The sequence below is a fragment of the Cydia splendana genome, chromosome 14 (assembly GCF_910591565.1).
Source record: "Cydia splendana chromosome 14, ilCydSple1.2, whole genome shotgun sequence".
NCBI lineage: Eukaryota > Metazoa > Arthropoda > Insecta > Lepidoptera > Tortricidae > Cydia > Cydia splendana.
In genome coordinates this window covers 19,426,986-19,432,985 of record NC_085973.1, presented here as the reverse complement: position 1 = coordinate 19,432,985, position 6,000 = coordinate 19,426,986, and the positions used below count along the sequence as shown (strand labels likewise).

Genomic DNA, 6,000 nt, shown 5'->3' with positions numbered 1-6,000 from the left:
GAATTCTAGATGCGCGTGAGCCACTTCGTGAATGGCGATTTAGCGACGGGGTTACCAGTTATTTTACATTTCTCGACATATGTCACATTAAACGGAAATTGTATATCGGTTTTTAATTAGTTCGAGCATGAAAATGTTATTTAATCAAATTATATATTTTTTATAAGTAGGTATGTATTTAAAGTTCTATACGTATATATTATATACATTCATTTTTCAAAAATATAGGTATACTTTTGTACTTACCTAATAAGGCCTAAGCCGTGTAGATGTAGAAAGCTGGGAGCGCTAGGAGGCCTAGGAGCTAGGAAGATGATGACTTATTCCCAGTTCAGGTAGTTCTTGGTGAAAGTAAGCAAGTGGTTGTTATATATATGGGGCTATTCATAAATTACGTCATTTCAAATTAGGGGGGGGGGTCTGGACAGCGGGCATGACGTAGGAGGAAACGGGGTCGTTCGAAGCATGATTTTTTGATGATTTTAGGGGTGGGGGGGTCGATAATCGTCAAAAATCGATGACGTAATTTATGGACAGCCCCTATTCAGTGGAAATAGTAATTACTTATACCACTATTTGTTTACGTCACCTACCAAATGTACATGTATGATAACGAATTGACATAGGTCCTACATTCACCAAAATAAATTAAATTCTGAGTAGTTAGTTCTAACAAGGCATAATAATTAATACGCTAATTTTTGAACTCAAATCACAAAAAACGTTTGGGTTTTCCTGTATTGACGTTCTACAGAATTTCTATTCTTGAACCTTGCAACACCGGATTCTGTGACAATACCTGTTCGACCGCTTCGTCCGCGGCCGCGGCGCGCGCGAGCGCGAGACGCGGCGCTAGTTTCGCTTCTAACGTCGAGTTAAGAGGTTGTTACTGCGCTGTCGTGGCCGTCACCAAACTTTACGTAAATAAATAACATTTGCGTTTTACGGTAAAACGGGATTGTTTTCGCTAATCAGTGATAGTGTTTGTGTAGAAGTGGGCATAAATTAGTGTTTTACAAGTTTAGTGTTGTTTTGTAGTGGATTTACGAGGAAATCGCTAAGCAAAGTTGTAACGGAACCCAATCGGGGCGGAGACTCGATCGACACGAGTTTTATTGGGATTCTGGGTGAGTATTCGCTGTTTGACGCCCATGACCGAGAATTTTGTCTTGGAGAGTTTATGGGTTTGACCGTTTATTTTGAAATCGTTGGAGATTTAAAATAACTGCTTTTTTGGGGTAGATGGTAGGTAGGTGTGTTGTGTTAACTCCTTACCTTTATGGTTAAATTTTATGCCTTTACTATTTTATTTACATTACTCATTGTCTACCAGTTATCTAAGTACCAGTCAACATTCAAGCAAAGCAGCTGGCAGACTTGGTACAGTTCATGTTGGTACCCAGGTTTCCTATCTGAAGTTCGCTATCTGCTATCTTTCGAGTAACCGAGTAAAACTGCATCTATAGGTACTTTACTTACCTAACACGAAAGTCCTTAATTTAGGGATTTGGAACACTTACTGTCCTATATTTTTATAAAAAATATTTCTAACTGGCGTTATGAGTACGTAAAATATTGATTACGTACGAAGTATTTGATAACAGGCGTATCGTCTGATAAGGGAACTAACTAATAACAGAATGTTTACAAAGCATATAATAGTCCAAGCCATATTAAATAATCTGTTTCACGTGTTTACCTATTGATGCCCTATGGATCACAGTATTCACAGTCATAACAGATGAATAGCAAAGCAATGTGAACCAAAACTACCGGATTCTAATGGCACGTTTACACTATGCCCGCTATGCCCGTGCATTTGCGCTGCGCTGGACATTTTTAGGGTTCCGTATCCAAAGGGTAAAAACGGGACCCTATTACTAAGACTCCGCTGTCCGTCCGTCCGTCCGTCCGTCTGTCTGTCACCAGGCTGTATCTCATGAACCGGGATAGCTAGAGGCAGTTGAAATTTTCACAGATGATGTATTTCTGTTGCCGCTATAACAACAAATACTAAAAACAATAAAATAAAGATTTAAGTGGGGCTCCCATACAACAAACGTGATTTTTGAACGAAGTTAAGCAACGTCGGGCGGGGTCAGTACTTGGATGGGTGACCGTTTTTATAGATATTGGCACGGAACCCTTCGTGTGTGTGCGAGTCCGACTCGCACTTGGCCGGTTTTTTGTTAGTGTAAATTTAAAATTACATAAATTCTCAGATCGGAGCAATTATTCGGGAACAACTTTCATACCGCTTTAGAACGGTAACATGAGCAACATATGAGAGACTATGAACTCGTATCTATGCATCTTGATTACTGATTACCTAATTAATTATCTATTACAAGCCCTTCACTTTTCGAGCGACATGAGAAGAGGATAGGTACGCTACTTCCGCTGTTTTTGTACAATTATGTCTGATTTATGGAACATGGGGCCTTTCCGTTCAGAATTTTAGTAACGAGTAGGTACAGTCGCCATCAGATATATCGGAGCTGTCGAGGTGCTCAAAAATATCTGAACACGCACTCTAAAACGCCTTGACAATAGAGACGTGTTCAGATATTTGTGAGCACCTTGGCCGCACCGATATATATATGATGGTGACTGTACCTACTTAATACAAAAATATACGTAATAGACTTCTAATCGAAGCCTTGTTGCCTTACGTCTCAACTAGGTATTAGTGTCCCGTCCACACACATTTTAATATTTCGTGTATCAGATTTAATTTTTCTGTGTTTTAGGACTATTTTTGTTAAACAATAGTTTAATCCTTTATCGCAGAAAAAGGAACTTCTATACCTGCAAATTTTCACTAAATTCGCATTAGTAGTAGTTGGTAGTACTAGTAGTAATCACTTTATTGTACACAACACAGGTTTACATAATATGTACAGAAATAACGACACGGGGCATTATTACGAGACAACGGACAACGGTAGATGTTCAGGATTGTAGAAGGACCAGGCAGAATAAAAAATTGTTTAAAAATAGAAATGTACTGTATTCTGCCACACAAGTACATATAAAAAAATAGAAAAATCAGTCGCTTGTTACATGTTCAAAATTGCAAGACAAGCAGACCCCGCTGAAGCCTTGCGTTTCGTTCCAACAGTAGACAAATTCGTGGATGCCCCGAAAGCGAGTGATCCGCCGAAGGCCATAAACACAACAAATTACAACAAACAAAGTGGCTCCGGCCCTCGCTCGGGTCAAAGGTTTGAAGACAACGTAAAATTATATTAAAATCCTTTAGTTTAACTTGCTCTAATGGTAAGGCATGGATAGGCTAGGCTAGCGGGTATAACTGGAGTAGAACCTGCCACCGTACCTGTTTGGGGTCAACCACCGGCCGTACACGTATAGCTAGGATTATACATCCTGCTTACATGCTTTTACATAATATGAGTAGGTATGAGCGAACGTTGTAATTCTTCTCAATCCTTACGTTTTACAGAAAATAATTTTATTATCTTCCTACATTCGTGGGTCAAATCCCAAATCAAAAGTAGCGGATCAGACTACGCGTCAAAAGTATCTACCTTTCTCTAATAGCTCAACAAAAAGTGATATGTCTCTGTATGTAGAACATTTACATTTGTTTGTTGTTAAGAGTGGAGTGACGAGTGACCAATGGCAATAACTATAGCAGTCACCCTATTAATTCTGACCGTACCGCAAAGCGTCGAGCACTAGTACTTCTACCTTACCTATGTTACAGCCTAGGTATGTTTTGTCAAACAAAATAAAGAAACAGCTTACAGCATGCAACGCAATAAGAAATCTCGAAGCGATTAAAGAACTGTGCACACCGGCTGCGTGTGCGTGACGTGCACGCGCGCGTGCGGCGTTGTAGTATAAAGTATACAGATCCTTATGAGAGACGGCACACCGCTTGCGTGACGTGTGCGTGTGCGGCTCCAACATTTTAGCGCACGCGCACGTGCACGTCACGCACACGCAAGCCGGTGTGCACAGGCCTTAAGAGGAATGACATGAAGGGAAAAGTTACCCTAATAAGCATAATATCGGCTGAGTGGTTTTCTCGTGATGAATGCAATTCAGCAAAGCATTGTATTAAATTAACATGTAAATGTTCGTGAGAAGTGCACTGTGCATGTGCAGTGGGGTTGGTGACCGGTCACCGCTTGTCATTGTGTTGACGATGTACACATGTTTCGTTGAACTGCTGATTGTAGTTATTTGTCATTATGATATAACAATGACAAACATGCACACATGTAAAAAGTATCGTTTTGGCAGAAAATTATGTCGGTAGGTATGTATAGTTTCTTATCAAAAAGTAACTAAATAACAGTAGTGTTTTGGGCAACCTTGACGCAAACTAATACACAACAAATCACTATACGAGTAGGTTTAAGGCCTGTGCACACCGGCTGCTTGTGCGTGACGTGCACGTGCTCGTGCGGCGTTGTAGTATACAGATCCTTATGAGTGACGGCACACCGCTTGCGTGACGTCTGCGTGTGCGGCTCCAACATTTTAGCGTATGCGCACGTGCACGTCACGCACACGTAAGCCGGTGTGCACAGGCCTTTACTGCCTGTAGTATTTGAAAAGTTCTCTCGATTGCTTCAGGATCTTGACTTGATGACATTGGGTCCGTGCAGCTTTATGTATTAGGTCCCCTTTCCAAAAAATCCAATTATAGCTCCGGAACCGGAAATCAGGAAACATACAAAAAATACCTCGACAAAACACGAACCTCCTCATACCAAATTTTGAAGTTGGCTAAAACCTGTCCAAGTAGCCTTGCTTTCTTTTGCAAAATTCATTGATTTAATTAAGATATATTATCTAATCTGTTACTTTTTTTAGTTGCTAGAAATAGTCAGCCAATTCGCACAGTGTCTTTCGCAAAAAGTTGAAATTAGCACAGAAAGTTAGAGGCATTTGCCCTGTTCACACGTTGATAACTACAAGTCCTAAGATAAGCGATAAGGATTGCGTCAGTATCAGTACTGTACTTCCTAGGACATTAATAGTTTTTTATCAATACATATGTCAGGCAAGGTGATCGGATTGCGAGCCAAGATAAATGTTGCGCCGAATGCGGTGCAGTTGTTTATGCGTTTTTTACTGTTAAGTAAAATACATGGCGAAACATGCTGGGGCAAGTTCATAGTTCATGTTCATGACAAGAACTGAACCGCTTTTCTATAAAAAAAAATCATAATCTCTTCCTCGCGTTATCCCGCCATTTTGCCACGGGTCAAGCGACTACCATCTGACCTTCCAACCCACAGGGGAAACTAGGCCTTATTCGGATTAGTCCGGTTTCCTCACGATGTTTTCCTTCACCGAAAAGCAACTGGTAAATATCAAATGATATTTCGTACATAAGTTCCGAAAAATTCATTGGTACGAGCCGGGGGTGTGAACCCGCGACATTCGGATTGAAAGTCGCACGCTCTTACCGCTAAGGCCACTAGCCCTTAAAAATTAATCATAATAATTTATAAGAAATAGTGCGCCTGCGCCTAAATATTAGGTAATATACAATAAAGGAATTGGTTTTGTATGAGTTGTGCATGAAATCCGAGAAGCGGCCCGATTCGATCCAATTGCACGGTTATGTAAATTATTACGTTTGTATTGTGATTGTGCCGCCATGTCAACTGCTTTCGATTGCTTTCATTATGATACCATTAATTATGTAAAAGATTGATTGCGCGAAAGTGTGACTGATGGTTTATTCGTACTTCGTAGGTAGATTACTAGAGGCATGGTTTCATCTGGATAAGCTAAAAAAAGCGTTATTGTGTAGGTACTTTGTTCCCGTGAATGCACTTTAGGTACAGTCGACGTCAAAGATATGTATACATTTACCTTATTACAAAGGAGCGGAGAAAGAGAACTGTAAACAATCTATCTTTGACATCGGTTGTACATTTATTTTTTCCTTTTCAGAGCAGAGAGAGACAGAGAGATGCTCAGATATTTAAATTAAAATAAAATTTAAATTAACTTTCG

The 6,000-nt window shown here is 40.1% G+C and overlaps 1 protein-coding gene across 1 annotated transcript in view; it reads left to right on the top strand.

Moving 5' to 3' along the window:
- Positions 1 to 867: 867 nt before the first annotated feature.
- Positions 868 to 6,000, top strand: part of LOC134796718 (echinoderm microtubule-associated protein-like 1) — a 71,424-nt gene continuing 66,291 nt past the window's right edge. The window contains exon 1 of the mRNA XM_063768907.1: positions 868 to 1,127. The gene's annotated coding sequence lies outside the window, so the exon portion shown is untranslated. The remainder of the gene's footprint in view (positions 1,128 to 6,000) is intronic.